This window comes from Hypanus sabinus, chromosome 16 (genome assembly GCF_030144855.1).
Source record: "Hypanus sabinus isolate sHypSab1 chromosome 16, sHypSab1.hap1, whole genome shotgun sequence".
NCBI classification, from domain to species: Eukaryota; Metazoa; Chordata; class Chondrichthyes; order Myliobatiformes; family Dasyatidae; genus Hypanus; species Hypanus sabinus.
In genome coordinates this window covers 39,830,877-39,847,315 of record NC_082721.1, presented here as the reverse complement: position 1 = coordinate 39,847,315, position 16,439 = coordinate 39,830,877, and the positions used below count along the sequence as shown (strand labels likewise).

Genomic DNA, 16,439 nt, shown 5'->3' with positions numbered 1-16,439 from the left:
AAAAAAATAACTGTCATTAAAGAGCTTTCTGAGCCAAAGAAGCAAAGAGCATAATTTTGACAGAGTTAGTTGGTGTTGTCGAAGGTCGAGGTCAAGAACATGGCTATAATTGTGCATCTCCAAAAAGAGTGGAATCTAGTTACATTCCATATCTTGGAGATATCTACAAACATAGGGATATACCAAGACAGAAATGAAACTGAAAGCAGTTGTTGAGAAAGGTGATGTGGCTGAAAAGTTGTATTTTGAAAGATTCAGGATCACAGATGGGAAGGGAAACCTAAAGCAAATGAGATGGGCCAAGCAGGAGAGATGAAATAAAATTCCCATCAGAGATCTTGGAAAAGAGGAAGCAATCAACTGAACAAAAAAATCCAGCGAAGTGCATTGAACATTGGTCATTATCTACACATTTGTCTGGGGTAGAGGATGGCTTGAAACCAAATCAAAGCTTTGGCAGCCACAGCCAACAACACAGCAAAAGAATCATTGTGCTTTGAGGTTAGTACAGTGTCCAAATGGTACTTTCCATTCTGTGTTCTTTGTTCATTATAAAGTGTCAGTTTGCACGGGGATCATGGATGGCTTCTTTCTGTCATTTGATTCATTTTCCTTGTAATTGGCACCTGCACTTTGGGTTAGTTGGAATCACTTGACTGTTGGTAGAAGACTGTAGCTTCCAGCATCACTTTAAGCTGGAGAAAATAATCCAGACTGACATTTTACAAACAAGACTCAAGAACAACTGCAGAATCGATGATGCTGTAGCGATGTGCTACACACAGCGCTGAAATAACGACACGCAGTCGGTAAGTCATTTGGAGACTAGTTTATTTAAACTTCGCAGCGCTGGCATTTAATCCCTAGCGCCCGCCCTCTCTGGGCAGAAATGACATCGGAGGTGCATTACCAAAGTCTCTCCCCGCGTGCTGGCTATTTGTGAGCCGATTCACCTGTGCAGAAAGTGGGTCGCCACATAACCCCCCCCTCCCCCACCAGAACCGGTGATACACTCCCCAATGTCCACAGTCTAGATCAGCCTCTGTTTGGGAGGTCTGCCTCTGTGGAACCTCTCCTGAACCTTGACTGGCTGCACCAAGTCCACATGGGCTGGTTTTAGTCAGTCCACCTTGAAAATCTTCTCTTTCCCCCCAATGTCCAGAACGTACGTGGACCCGTTGTTGTTGATCACCTTGAATGGCCCCTCGTACGGCTGCTGTAGCAGTGCACGGTGTCCGCCCCTTCATACAAACACAAACTTACAGTTCTGCAGGTCTTTGGATACATGGGTTGGGGTCTGTCCGTGCTGTGAAGTTGGTACGGGGGCCTGGTTGCCAAGCCTTTCATGTAGCCTGTCCAGGACTGCTGCGGGATCTTCTTCTTGCCCCCTAGGGGCTGGTATGAACTGTTCTGGGACAGCCAGGGACGCGCCATACACCAACTCGGCTGACGAGGCATGCAGATCCTGTGCGAATTCCAAGCAGGACCCAGGGAAGCTCGTCCACCCAGTTAGGTCCTCTCAGGCGGGCCATGAGAGCCGACTTCAAGTGACGGTAGAAGCGTTCCACCAGTCCGTTCGACTGTGCGTGGTAGGCAGTAGTGTGGTGTAGCTGCATTCCCAACAGGCTGGCCACAGCTGACCACAGACTGGAGGTAAACTGGGTGCCTCTGTCAGAGGTAATGTGGGCCGGTACCCCAAAGCGTGCTACCCAGGTTGCAATCAGTGCTTGGGCGCAGGAATCGGCAGATGTGTCGGTGAGCGGGACTGCCTCTGGCCACCTCGTGAACTGGTCTACCATAGTTAGGAGGTACTGCGCTCCTCGGGACACTGGTAAGGGGCCCACGACATCCACATGAATGTGGTCGAACCTCCGGTGGGAGGGTTCGAACTGCTGCGACGGGGCTTTAGAGTGCCGCTGCACCTTTGCTGTTTGGCACTGCGCGCATGTACTGGCCCATTCACTGACCTGCTTGCAAAGTCCGTGCCACACAAACTTGCTGGAGACCAGCCGGAAGGTTGTCCTGATAGATGTGTGCGCCAAACCATGTATGGAGTCGAAAACTCACTGCCTCCAGGCTGCCGGGACGATGGGGTGAGGTTGGCTGGTAGCCACATCACACAGGAGGGCCCTATCGCCTGGGCCTACGAGAAAGTCTTGCAGCTGCAAACCCGAGACTGTGGTCCTGTAGCTGGGCATCTCGTCGTCTGCCTGCTGCGCCTCCGCCAGTGCTGCATAGTTCATCCCCAGGGACAGGGCCTGGACAGCTGATCTGGACAGTGCGTCCGCCATGACGTTGTCCTTCCCCGAGACATGCTGGATGTCCATCGTGTACTCGGAGATGTAGGACAGATGTCACTGCTGGTGAGCCAACCAGGGATCGGACACCTTCGTGAACGTGAAGGTCAACGGTTTGTGGTCCGTGAACGCAGTGAACGGCCTGCCTTCTAAGAAGTACCTGAAATGCCGGATTGCCAGATACGGTGCCAACAGCTCCCGGTCGAAAGCACTGTACTTGACTTCAGGTGGCCATAGGTGCTTGCTGAAGAATGCCAGGGGTTGCCAGTGCCCCTCGATGAGCTGCTCCAGCACCCCACCGACTGCTGTGTCAGATGCGTCCACCGTGGGTGCGGTCGGAACGTCCGTTCTGGGGTGCACCAGCATCGTGGCATCTGCCAAGGCTTCCTTGGCTTTAACGAAAGCGGCCACGGCCTCCTCGTCCCAGGGACTTCTCCCTGGCTTCACCCAGGGAGAATGTCTGGAAAGTCTCGGCATGTACCAGTCTTTTTCCTTGCAAGTCGACCAACCAGCAGGCTGTGAGGTCTCAAGAAGTCCGCCCCCAGGAATGGTTGGGCCACGGCGGCCAGTGTGAAGTCCCACGTGAACCGGCTGATGCCGAACTGCAGCTGCACTGTGCGGGTGCCGTAGGTCAGTATCGTGCTGCCGTTTGCGGCCCTCAGGGTGGGTCCTGGCTTCCTGTTGCGGGTGTCGTACCCCATCGGGGGCAAGACGTTGATCTCCACTCCGGTGTTGACCAAGAAGCGGCATCCCGACTGTTTGTCCCAGACGTACAAGAGGCTGTCCTGGTGGCCAGCCGCCATAGTCATTAGCGGCAGCTGGGCCTTGCAGGGAGGGTAACAACGGCGGGCTTCTATGTCCCACTGCTATTGGTAGAAACACCCCTGTTCACTGGCCTCCTCACTCCTGCCTCTGTGTTGTGTGCGCCCCTCTGCCGGGCCTGGTCTGGTCTGCTGTTGGGCGCGTGGCCTGGTAATCTGACCAACGGATGCCACGCTCTCCCTCTTGGCTTTCCACAGCATGTCTGCCCGGGCCGCCACCTTCCGGGGCTGACATCTGTGTCAGCCAGCAGCAGATGTATGTCCTCGGGCAATTGCTCTAGGAACGTTTGCTCGAACATGAGGCAGGGCTTGTGTCTGTCAGCCAGGGCCAGCATTTCATTCATCATTGCTGACGGCAGTCTGTCTCCCAAACCGTCCAGGTGAAGCAGGCGGGCACCCCGCTCACGCCGTGAGAGGCCAAAGGTCCCAATGAGCAGCGCTTTGAATTCTTCATATTTGCTTTCTTCTGGGGGCAACTGTATGAAAACCGCAACCTGGGCGGCCATCTCCTGGTCAAGGGCGCTCACCACGTGGTAGTAACGTGTGGAATCAGAAGATATCTGCCGAATCTGGAACTGGGCTTCTGCTTGGCTAAACCACACGCATGGTTGCAGCGTCCAGAAAGTCGGCAGTTTTAGCGAAACTGCGTGAACAGACGAAGAGTTGGTCATCTTTGGTCCAAATCTCATTTGGACCGTCAGGGTCACCAATGTAGCGATGTGCTACACACAGCGCTGAAATAACGACACGCAGTCGGTAAGTTGTTTCGAGACTAGTTTATTCAAACTTCGAGGCGCTGGCATTTAGTCCCTAGCGCCCACCCTCTCCGGGCGGAAATGACATCAGAGGTGCATTACCAAAGTCTCTCCCTGTGCGCTGGCTATTTGTGAGCCGCTTCGCCTGTGCAGAAAGTGGGTCGCCACACTGCCATGTTTTGGATGTTGGACTAAAATCTAGTTTAATTGCTCAAAGTGGATGTAGATTGTTCCTTTCCCTTCTGAGTATCCACCATTGGTTAAATGGTCCCTTAAGGAATTTACATTATTTTCTCCCCATTATAAAAGCAAGTTAATGAACATGTGATTTTCTTTTTACTATCTTGTACAGAAAAAGTGAGTTATTCTTCATGCCACCATTTGAAGACAAGAAGTCATAACCAACCTCACTTCCTTAACTAACACCAATAAATGGACATAATCTAGTCATTCTAATAATCTGTTCTCTGTAGAACCTCTGCATTGTACACATTGGCTGTGCTGGTGCATGCACAAGAATGCTAAATAATTGCACTGGAAGCCCAGTTAGCAGGGTTATGCTCTGGATGTGAAAGCTGCTACATTAATGTAACAATGTAATGTACCATGCAATGTACCTGCTATGTAGTTCTGCTGGAAGAACTCAGCATTTTGATCAGCATCTGTGGGAGGAAGGAATTGTCGATACTGTGGGTTAAAACCCTGCATCAGAATGGAAGAGTCCAGCGTAGTCTTAACTCAGGGTTTCGACCTGAGATACCAGAAATTCATTCAAAGTCAAAGTCAAAGTAAATTTATCACTGAAGTGCATATATGTCACCATGTACTACCATGAGATTTATTTTCTTGCAGTAATTTACAGGAAAATAAAGAAATACAACAGAATTTATGAGAAACTATAAATAAAAAAGGACTGACAAATAACTACTGTCCTCCCACAGATGCTGCTGAACCTGTTGAATTCTTCCAGCAGATTGTTTACTTCTCCAGCTTCCAGCATCTGCTGTCTCTTGTGTCTATATTATTGTAATTAATCCAAAATAACATAATCTATTTTTATTTCATTTATTATGCTGTATTTTATACAGTTCTATTGATTTTCATTTTTTGCAAAGAAGCCTCTGTCAATAGAGCAAGCCCCAGACCCCTGAAAAGCTTGTTTGTACTGGAAAAACTCAATAGCAAAAATTGTTCTTGCAATGCTTTTGGCATGGGGCACAGTATAGTATGCAGTATCATAATAAAATGGTTACAGTACAGCCCTGGGTTACAAATACGTGGCTTATGGATACCGCTACATATGAACAAGTTCCCATAATATTATTAAATTCAGAAGTCTTTCGTATGTACAAAGGTTGTACATACATTTGTCCTTATGAGCATCAAAGCTAGTTTACTCTCTCACTTCTTTTTCCATAATTGCATTTCTTATTCGTCTTTTGTGTTTTTGATGTCATGCATTACAATTGCATTACAATTGATGTCATTGCAGAAGGCGGGGGTCGTGGTGGAGGGAGTGCATTCAGATTGGAGGGTTGTGACTAGTGGTGTCCCACAAGGATCTGTTCTGGGACCTCTACTTTTTGTGATTTTTATTAACGACCTTGTTTTGGGTTAGAAGGGTGGGTTGGCAAGTTTGCAGACAACACAAAGGATGGTGATGTGGATAGTGTAGAGGATTGTTGAAGATTGCAGAGAGACATTGATAGGATGCAGAAGTGGGCTGAGAAGTGGCAGATGGAGTTCAACCCGGAGAAGTGTGAGGTGGTACACTTTGGAAGGACAAACTCCAAGGCAGAGTACAAAGTAAATGGCAGGATAGTTGGTAGTGTGGAGGAGCAGAGGGATCTGGGAGTGTATGCCCACAGATCCCTGAAAGTTGCCTCACAGGTGGATAGGTTAGTTAAGAAAGCTTATCGGGTGCTGGCTTTCATAAGTCGAGGGATAGAGTTTAAGAGATGCGATATAATGATGCAGCTCTATAAAACTCTAGTTAGGTCATACTTGGAGTACTGTGTCAAGTTTTGGTCGCCTCATTATAGGAAGCATGTGGGAGCATTGGAAAGGGTACAGAGGAGATTTACCAGGATGCTGCCTGGTTTAGAGAGTATGGATTATGATCAGAGATTAAGGGAGCTAGGGCTTTACTCTTTGGAGAGAAGGAGGATGAGAGGAGACATGATAGAGGTGTACAAGATATCAGAATCAGAATCAGACTTTAATCGCCAAGTACCTGTGCACATACAAGGAATTTACTTCCGGCAGATGTTGTCTCTCTGCTCATAACAATAATAATGATAAATATAAATGAAAATATAGATTATACATACAATCCATGTAATAGTCAGTCGACAGTTAACTGGGCAGTTAACAGTTCAGCAAAGTGACCACAGTAGGGAAAAAACTTCTCCAGTGCCTATTAGTCTTAGTCTGGAGGGATCTGAAGCGCCTACCAGATGGAAGCAGTTCAAACAGACCATGCACAGGATGGAAGGAGTCCTTAAGACTTAAGACTTAAGAGGAATAGACAGAGTGGACAGCCAGCACCTCTTCTCCAGGGCACCATTGCTCAGTACAAGAGGACATGGCTTTCAGGTAAGGGGAGGGAAGTTCAAGGGAGATATTAGAGGAAGGTTTTTCACTCAGAGTGTGGTTGGTGTGTGGAATGCACTGCCTGAGTCAATGGTGGAGGCAGATACACTAGTGAAGTTTAAGAGACTACTAGACAGGTATATGGAGGAATTTAAGGTGGGGGGTTATATGGGAGGTAGAGTTTGAGGGTCAGCACAACATTGTGGGCAGAAGGGCCTATAATGTGCTGTACTATTCTATGCTCTATGTTCTAATACTGTGAAGGTATGGATACTTATTGATTGACTTTTATGTATTTTCCAACATGGATAAAACTAATTGATAGACCTATGAAAACAGAACCCATTCATCACCCAGGGTAAGTAACTAGGTTACTAGACAGGAATTGAAATTCAAGTAATTAAATAAATCTTAAATTAAAAATAAATGTTGTTTTAAGAATAGTAACTGTGAAACAACTGGACTGTGATAAAACAAAGCATCGATTTCATTAATGTCTTTTAATTAAGAAAATCTGCTGTGCTTATCTACTTTGCCTAAGTTTGGCTACAAATCTATCAATTTAGCAATTGCATTTCTACCTCCTGAACTCAGGGCAGGTAGGGCTGCAGTTATTGTTAGCAGCATGTACATCCAGCAAATGAATAAAAACTTCAAAATACCCAAACATTTCTCCACCACTTATCTATGTTATAACATTCCTTAGATTCTGTCTCTAAACACTTTGAAGTTTGCTTTTTTAACTTGGAACATGGAACACAGAATAGTACAGCAAGAGCAGTGCCTTTAGTCATGATGTTGTGCTGATCTAATTAAACTCGTAATTAAAGCGTACAAAATCAGTCCCTTCTCCCCACACGTTCATATCCTTATATCCTCCATTATCTTCATGTTCATGGACTTATCTAAGAGCCTCTTAAATGGCTCCATTGCCTTTTCCTCCACTATCACCCTAGTAGTACATCACAGGCACCCATACTCTCTGTAAAAATACTTAATCCTCAATCAAACTAAGGCTGCCCCCACCTTAAATGTTTGCACTCTAGTATCAGAAATTTTGAACATGGGAAAATGATACAGAATGTCTACTCTATCTATGCCCCTCATAATCTTATAAACTCTACTAGGTTTCCCCTCAGCTTCCATGGCATGACTATCGTTTATCAGTTTTTATCATATTTTGCTTCAATAAATATCTTGAACTGTCATCCACATTAAAAGGACACCATCTAACCCTAGATTCTCAAATACTGTTTTGGGATACACAAATAGCATTTAAAGTAAATACACCTTCATTTGAGAACAGAAATATCCAAATGTTTGCTGGAAAACGTAATGTCTTGCAAAGATGGATCTGTTAATTCCATTGCAGATTTTAATTAGGTGTAGAATAAAAGATTAAGAAGCAAACTATTGCATAACATGGTAAAAGTAATGAAATGACAGATGGAACACATTCTTTCAGGCAAATTATTTGGACAGCTCTGTTGCTCTATTGAGATACAAGAAGTGTGATTTAGGCATCAAATCTTAATGGGGAAGACATGACATAATGTGTAATAAGATGATTTAATGCAAAGCACAGATCTTCAGCACATTTTAGAACAATTAGTAGTATCTGGATGAGTTATCAGAAGTTAATTAATTTTAAAGGGATATATGCTACTCCAAATTATATTTGAGCTCATTTGGCGTGTTGACACAATTTGCTGTGCAATGCATTGATGTAGCACAAATGTCACCAGATCATTTGGGGGAGCTGCTGCAGCTGTTGTAAATCTGAAGTGATCATAACAGTTTCTGTTTGATGGGAAAATAATTTCTCATTCAGTCACATGGAATGCAAACCCCTTGACATGCACATCAATAAATAAGGATAACAATAACATAACAATGGAGCACCACAGTATTACAGGTCAGAGTGTTGGAGCTCAGTTACGACATACCCTGTCAGAAAGTTTCCACGGTCTACTCATGTGCACTTGGGTTTCTTCTGCTCATCCTAGAGCAGATGTGGTGGAGGTGGAGGAACTGAGAGAAGGGGATGGCATTTTTACAAGTAACAGAGTGGGAAGAGATATAGTCCAGGTAGCTGTCAGAATCCATAAGGTTATATAAAGATATCAGTATATAGACTGTCTCCAGAGATGGAGACAGAGAGATTGAGAAAGAGGGAGGAGGACTCAGAAATGGACCAAGTAAATTTGAGGGTGGAAGTTAGAGGCAAAGTTGAAGAAGTTGATAAGCTCAGCTTGTGTGCAGTAAGCAGCACCAATGCAGTTGTCAATGTAGTATAAGAAGAGTTGCAGTGCGATACTGCTGTAGGCTTGGAATATGGCTTGTTCCTTTTAGCTGATGAAATGGCAGTCATAGCTGGGACCCATGCGAGTGCCAATGGCTAGATCTTTCATTTGAAGGAAGCGGGAGGAGCCAAAGGAGAAATTATTGACAGTGGGGACCAGTTCTGCTGAACAGAGGAGAGTTGTGGTGGTGGGGGACTGGTTGGGTATGTTATCCAGAAAGAAGTGAAGAGCTTTAAGGCCCTCCTGATCGGGGATAGAGGTATATAGGGACTGGACATCCAAAGTGAAAATGAGACAATTAGGACCAAGGAACTTGAAGTCATTGAGAAGATCAAAAGTGTGTGAAATGTCACGGATGTAAGTAGGAAGGGACTAAAGCAGGGATGGGGGCGAGGGGGGATAAAACAGGCAAGGTAAGCAGTTTTGTGGGACAGGAACAAACAGGAACAAACTAACTGGGCAGGTAGGTTTATAAATCATGGGTAGGAGGTAGAAATAGGAGGTTCAGGGTAAGGGAACTGTGAGGTTGGTGGCAGTGGATAAGAGATTATTAAGGTCAGGGATGTTGCGGGAGACAATGGCCTGGTTCTATCGGTGATGGAGGAGGAGACAATGCCTTGTGCTGTCAAAGATGGTGTGGGAAACAAAAAAGCAAAAGACTGCAGATATTGCATTTCCACAACTAATACAGAAAATGGTGGAATCAGGCAGCAGATTAAACAGCATAAATTCTGTTGAAGGTTCCTTTTAGACAAAGCAGCTATAATCCACCTTTTCTAACACTTTCATAAAAGGACTGGAATAAATAACAAATAGAAAATAGGGATAGACTAGAATATAAAACACAAAGTTGACATAGTCCGGGCATATTCAGTTGAGAGTGTTTGTTATCCGCAGGCCTCACCGATTCCAAATTGCCCAGAATAGCAACAAAAAAAGAGCAACCAGAAATCAGAAACACATCATAACATGATCTATAGAGTCTAATCCATAAACTACATTAATAAAATCTTGCCCAACGCCTAGAATTCCAGCACCATCTTCCAACAGCATCAAGGGAGAGAGAAGCAATCCAAATGCACGGACCTTCCTCTGGGAGCAGTGAGTAAGAGGAGGAGAGAGAGACCGATGCATACTGAATATGATCTAATACTTAAGTTTGTGAATATGAATGAATTCTTGACTTAAGAAAGAGATATTAAACCCAAAAGCCTTTATCAATGGGCAGATAGGTGGCAGATGTAGTTGAACATCATCGTGGACGTAGGCATGAGCTTGACGAAATGAGCAAATAAAAGTGCTATATTTAAATCTCATTATACTTAAAGTAACACCATAAGAGAGAGATTTGTGGATTTGATGGATAGGTCATCATAATACATGCAAGAGGTGCAGAGAGCAAATCAAATGTAAAGTGTCTAACAGAGACGTGTGACTTCAGGCAATGGGGTGATACTGAGTTTGTGCTACAATCAACTGAAACTTTATTGGAATTGTGCATTCAATTTTTCTATTTAATGTTAGGGAATATCTATAGAATAACTGGAAGGTACCTGAAGCAAAACATTTAAATGGATTTTGAGATTGAGGTAGAGAAGTGTTAAAAGGAAAGATTGTTTATCCAAAGAATTTACTTGTTACAGAAAAGAATCTGATAGAAACATTGACTGCACCCATAACGTAAAGCATTCAGATCCAGAAATTCAGGACAAGAGAACATCATTTACTGTTAAATTTCATTGTGATCCTTGCACTTTTTTTTAACTATACTACAACTTCCCTGTAACGGCGGCACTATATTCTTTGTCCTGTATCTTGTTTCATTTTTACCACCTGAATATACTCATGGAATGATCTGCCTGGATGGTACACAGACAAGATGTTTTTCATTGTACCTTGTTACACATGACAAAAATAAACAAATATTTAATGGCCCATCTTTCCCTGCTGATTGGTCTGACCACACTTGAGTATTGTGAGCAGTTTTTGGCCCCTTATCTAAGAAAAGATGCGTCAATATGGGAGAAGGTCCAGAGGAAATTCATGAGTATCTTCCCAGGAATGAAAGGGTTAACATATGAGAAGCATTCGATGGCTCTGGACCTAGATAGAATGGACATGGAGAGGATGTTTTAGGGGAATCTAGGACCAGAGGGTACAGCCTAAGGATAGAGGGATGTCCTTTTGGAGTAGAGATGAAGAGGAATTTCTTTAGCCAGAGGGTGGTGAATCTGTGGAATTCATTGTTGTGCCGGCCAAGTCATTGGGTACATTTAAGGCTGAGGTTGATATATTCTTGATTAATCAGGGCATGAAGGGATGGAGGGAGAAGGCAGGAGATTGTGCTGAGAGAGAAAATAGATTCACCATAATGAAATGGTGGATCAGACTTGATGGGCCAAATCGCCTAAACCTACACTTATCTGTTATGAAAAGAGTAAACAGTCAACATTTCTGGCCAAGATCCTGGTGAAGGTTTACTCTTTTCCATAGATGCTGCCTGACCTGCTGAGTTCCTCCAAAATTGTCTGTGTGTTGCTTGGATTCCTATCATTTTCAGATTTTCTCATGTTTGAAACCGACTATGAACTACTTTATTAATCACACCTTTTCTCAGAAACAATCATTGTAATCAATAGCCTGTACCTTTCCTTTCAGAACTGAACTTTTGAACTGCTTCTGTGACCTGCGGCATGAACTGAAATCTCAAAGGTGCAGTGTGGTGTATACAGGCCAAATTGAGGCTGTAGGACCCAGGCCCAAGAGTGAGGAATGTGCAAGTGTTTTGCCATTGCTGCAGCGGACTTGGTGCCGATTGGATGTGGCTAAATCTAAGTAAAGCAGAGTTGAAGCGGTGGGGTCTGGGCCTGAGAGGGAGGAACAACCTGCTGCTCAGCCAATTTAAAAGCCAGGCCAGATTGGAAAGGTAGAGTATGGATATGGGTTTAATTGAGGCAGTGTGACCCAGGTCGCGAAAATACTGAAGCGGTAGGGCCCGGGTACGGGAGCGAAGAACAACCCAAGGTTTGGCCGATTTAAGCACCGGGCCAAATTGAAAAGGTCAGTGTGTTAGGCCCAGAGGAGTGGGAAGGCTGGTGTTCAGCTCACTGCTTGGCATGGTTTACTCATCTCTGTCCTGCAACTAATGGGCTCCTGGATCAACTCAGTGATGACTGGCTTCGCGGCTGTGGACTCACTCTTGTGAACTTCAGTTCGGAATGTCATTTGCTTATTTACATAATTTGGATGTTTCAGGGTCTTCTTTTTAATAGGTTCTATTGGGTTTCTTTGTTTGTTGGCTGTCTGTACGGAGACAAATCTCAAATTTGTATATAAAATACATAGTTTGATAAGAAGTGCAGTTTGACTTTGAACCTCAGTTGATGAGTCAATAACATCTAGTCAGAAAGTTCATAGTGTTGAACATGGTTACCTAGGCTGACTTCTGAAGCGGATGGAAGAAATCATACAACATTGCATCAAATGGGTTCTTGTATTCTGTCCAAAGTCTGTGCATGAACAACTAAAAGTAAGTTGCATGTTCATTTACCTTATTGTTATTTGTTAGACTTGTTGCTGAGTGTAAAATAGTTGCTGCTTTCTTTAATTTGCATTTGGAGGTTATTGATGGAAGTACATAAATTTCAACTCTTCCAGTCTTCTTCCTACCAGCATTAATCGATCAGACAGCAGAAAAAAAAGACATTACTATAGAAACTTGATGGCTGGTTATATAAAATGGACACTTCTTATTCAGCCAGCAGATAGACGGCCCAATCAAACCCCATTCCACAGCTTATGTGAGGTTCAGTGTATTTCAGGGATGGCACTTTGGATATGTACAAACCTTGGCCTGAGCTGAAAATGAAAATAATTATTATGGTTCACCTCATCTGTTCCCAAATTTGACAAGATCAAATCAAAGGTGGAGACATTAGAGACTGCTAATTCTGGAATAGGACCAAGAAACAGAAGGAACTTGGGAGGTCAGGGACAATCTGTGGAGGGAAATGGACAGTCATGCCAATCCCAGCCTCACCCACTCCAGATGAAGCATCAAAACTCAGAACATCACCTGTTTCTCTCCACAGATGCTGCCTGACCTGTTGAGTTCCTCCAGCAGATTATTTTAATTTGTTTCAAAACAAATACAGCTGTGGTCTTTTTCTAATATTCTGTGCAACCTGACGAGTCAATGTCACCCCTCAGAGCAACCTCATGAATTTCACTCAACCACCCAGCAAACCATTCTCCTAAATATGTTCATTAACACTCTTCCCCTACCAACCCCCAATTCCCCAATTAAAGCTACATAGTGACAATTTTCAGTCACCAATTAACTTATCAACTCCCTTGTCCTACATTGTAGGAGGAATCTAATGCATTCAAGGGAAGCCCGCATGGTGGCAGAGGGAATGGACAAACTCTACACAGACAACATCAGAGGTCAGAATTGAATATGAGTTGCTAGATGTGTGAAGCAGTTGTGCTTTTCTCTTCACAGTTAAACAGGCTCTGTGCTCTTTAGGGTGTTTTAAAAATAGTTACTGCAGGAGATGAATGCCCTTGGCATCTGATTATATTCATTCATCCTTTCATGCCTTGGGAAGTGGTAATAAAGTGGGACTTGCTGCGTAACCCCGAGGGTGGAGACTGTTAACAGTGAACTACCTGCTGTAGGACTGGAGACTCATACAAGCCAAAGAGGGTAGGAATGCAAAGTGTTCTTTGTTAAGTGATAGTGGTCACCCAGTTGGGTATTTATGGTCAAATAGTTTCATAGTAATTCTTTCTTGTATTTTCTCTATTTGTCACAACTTAGAATGAGGCCACTCAGCCCATTGAATCTATGCCATTTCTCAGTGTAATCCCTGTAATTGCCATTTATTTCCCTGTAATTCAGTTTTTCTTACCTGCCCATCAACTCCACCCACTCTCATTCTCCCATCACCATAAAAACACTAGGAATAATGCACAGCGACCAATGAACCAAATAAACTTCAATCCTTGGGACATGGGAGGAAATGGGAGCAGAAAGGAGAGCCCTCCGCAGTCACAGGGAGAAGGTACAAAACCCAAACAGATAGAATTGTAGATCAGGATTGACCTGGGTCACCGAGGCTGCAAGGCATTAACTTCTACACCACTGTGTCATATTGTTACCTATTCTCAAACTCTCTCGGCTAATAGAATAGCTGTGAACTGAGCTTCTCAATGCAGCACGTCAGAGTCCTCAGGAAAATAAAATACTGCTGAGCAGATTATAGGGGGAAGATATAAGGAGGCAGATCTATAACGATTTAAATGGGCGAAGATTAATGCTGTAATATCTTCTTGCCCTGGTAGGAGTGACAACTTGTGAGACGTGACAATTAAGAGTGGGAATCGTGTAAGTGAAATGGAAGTGGAATCATAATTGCTTCATTATGAGTCCAGTGGAAAGATGAAGAGTTATATGCAAATTGTCCCAATACACCCAGCTGAAACATTCTGTTGCTATGGTTGCAAACATTGTTTATTCAAGCAGGAATTAGAACTTTTGTTAATGAGATTGTTATCACATCAGAAACATTATTATTTCTGACATTGCTCTTGACCAAACAAGTAGTAGTTGTCAGTGCAAGGTGAAGGTCTCATATTGTAAAGATTGTTCTTCCTGTTCATAGTTGCAACAGAGGGAATCGGCAGCTTCCACGTCATTGGCTCTTTATTCTATGGTTGCTTAGCAACTACCTGACATTCTTTCAGCATCTGTGGGATTCAAATGATTATTGTTTTTGTTTAGCTTTTAATTCAGGGCTTGAGGTGGCCAGAATGAATAATAAATTATTTAATCATTGGGCACGAGAGTGAAAAATTACAGATTAAAGGAAAACTTTGCTTATAAAATATGGATATGTTTTAGTAAGGGAACCATTCTTATAATTCCTTGCTCAGTTAAAGACCTGCTTTTGAAGGAAGTATCTTCAGCCTTAACTTTCTGAATAAGAACCTAAGGTGTTCTAAGTGGTATGGTTGGTATCCCAGTAGTGTATTTATGGAGTGCACTTAGAAAATACAGAGCTAGAATGCTTCCCCTAACAACAGAGAACTATCTTGATGAATATTTTGAACTTATATATCCTGTTAGCAAGAACTTGGTTATTGGTGTTAAAATTCCCATTATAAATTCCTCTGTGAGTGTCTACAATAGAAATTGCCTCTGTAAGTATCACAGGAAAACACATTGTTTCAATAGCTTGATGGCTCTGAGCCTGTACTCACTGGAGCTTAGAAGAATTGGGGTGGGGGAGTATCTCATTGAGTGGACATGGAGAGATTGTGAATGTGTGGAATTCATTGCCCCAGACAGTTAGAGGGGCCAAGTCACTGGATATATTTAATACTGAGGTTGATAGGTTCTTGATTGGTAAGGATGTCAACAGTTATGTGGAGAAGGCAGGAGAATGAGATCGGGAGGGGAAATATATAAGCTATAATTGGAGCAGACTTGATGGGCCGAAGGGGAAATGTATTAAGGTTTTATAGATTCAAACCATCCATTGATATGATAAAAGAGACCAGAACTCCTGATAACAATGTCGAGGGAGGCATTGTATAACATATTTTGGGGTGTATGTCAGCCTATGTTAGAGGTATTGGTGAATTCCAACCCGCAATTAAATCTAAAGGACACTATGAGCTTACAAACGGATTGTTTGCTTTATTAGTGATTGAAAGCAAAGGACCCTGAAAAAATGGTGCATTTTATGACAGCATAATGTTCAATACCAACACTTTTTCTGTAGGTAAAGGGTTATTAACCCATTGAGTCTATGCTGCCTCTCAGAGTACTTCCATCAATCTCATTCTCCCACATTTCTCTGTATTTCGTCTAAACAGCGTGTAGATGGCCTTAAGAAAGAAATTATCGTTAAAAAATTATCCTGCCTGTGCTTGCTACTAAACTGTTCCATTCTCCAGCACTTTTTATTTAATGTTGCAACACAGGAATGTTTTTTTTCCATTGAAGTTATTGAGGTGTGGGGTGCTTTACCATTTTATCTTTCATATTCAAATTTATTATTTCCTGACTCTAAACTCCATCCATTCCTCTCACTTTCTTCAGTGTTTCAGTGAGAGATTTAGGCTTCAGTATACCAACACACCATGACACTTCAATATCTGAATATCATCTTGACCTGGGGTCTGTCTATAGGCAACAGTTCAACACCTTCTATCCTAACAACTTTCTCCCTGAATTGTAGGCCAGTGTAGATCAATCATCAACTATCCCACTATTTCATCTCACTGTATATCATCACTCTGAGCTACAGTTCTGCAGCCACAAAGATGTGATGTAGTTTAACTTGATGAGAAATTCCAGCTCCAGTCATACCAAAGCCAGATTTTGAAATATTGAGAAATTCATAATTTAAAATTTTGTGAAGAAGGATGCTTAGGTGAGAATGCTGACTTTGGACTACAGTTCTGCACTCAACACCATAATTCCCTCCAGGCTTGACAAGAAGCTTAGAGACCTGGGTCTTCACCCTGCTTTGTGCAGCCGGATCCTGGACTTCCAGTCAGATCGCCGGCAGGTGGTAAGAGTGGGCTCCCTCACCTCTGCTCCTCTGACCCTCAATACAGCTGCCCTTCAGGGCTGTGTCCTAAGCCCTCTCTGTTGCTCTC

General features: G+C 43.4%; 1 long non-coding RNA gene across 1 annotated transcript in view; it reads right to left on the bottom strand.

The window, feature by feature from the left end:
* Positions 1-12,357, bottom strand: part of LOC132406244 (uncharacterized) — an 88,652-nt gene extending 76,295 nt beyond the window's left edge. The window contains exon 1 of the long non-coding RNA XR_009516108.1: positions 12,319-12,357. This is a non-coding gene — a long non-coding RNA (uncharacterized LOC132406244). The remainder of the gene's footprint in view (positions 1-12,318) is intronic.
* Positions 12,358-16,439: the final 4,082 nt, after the last annotated feature.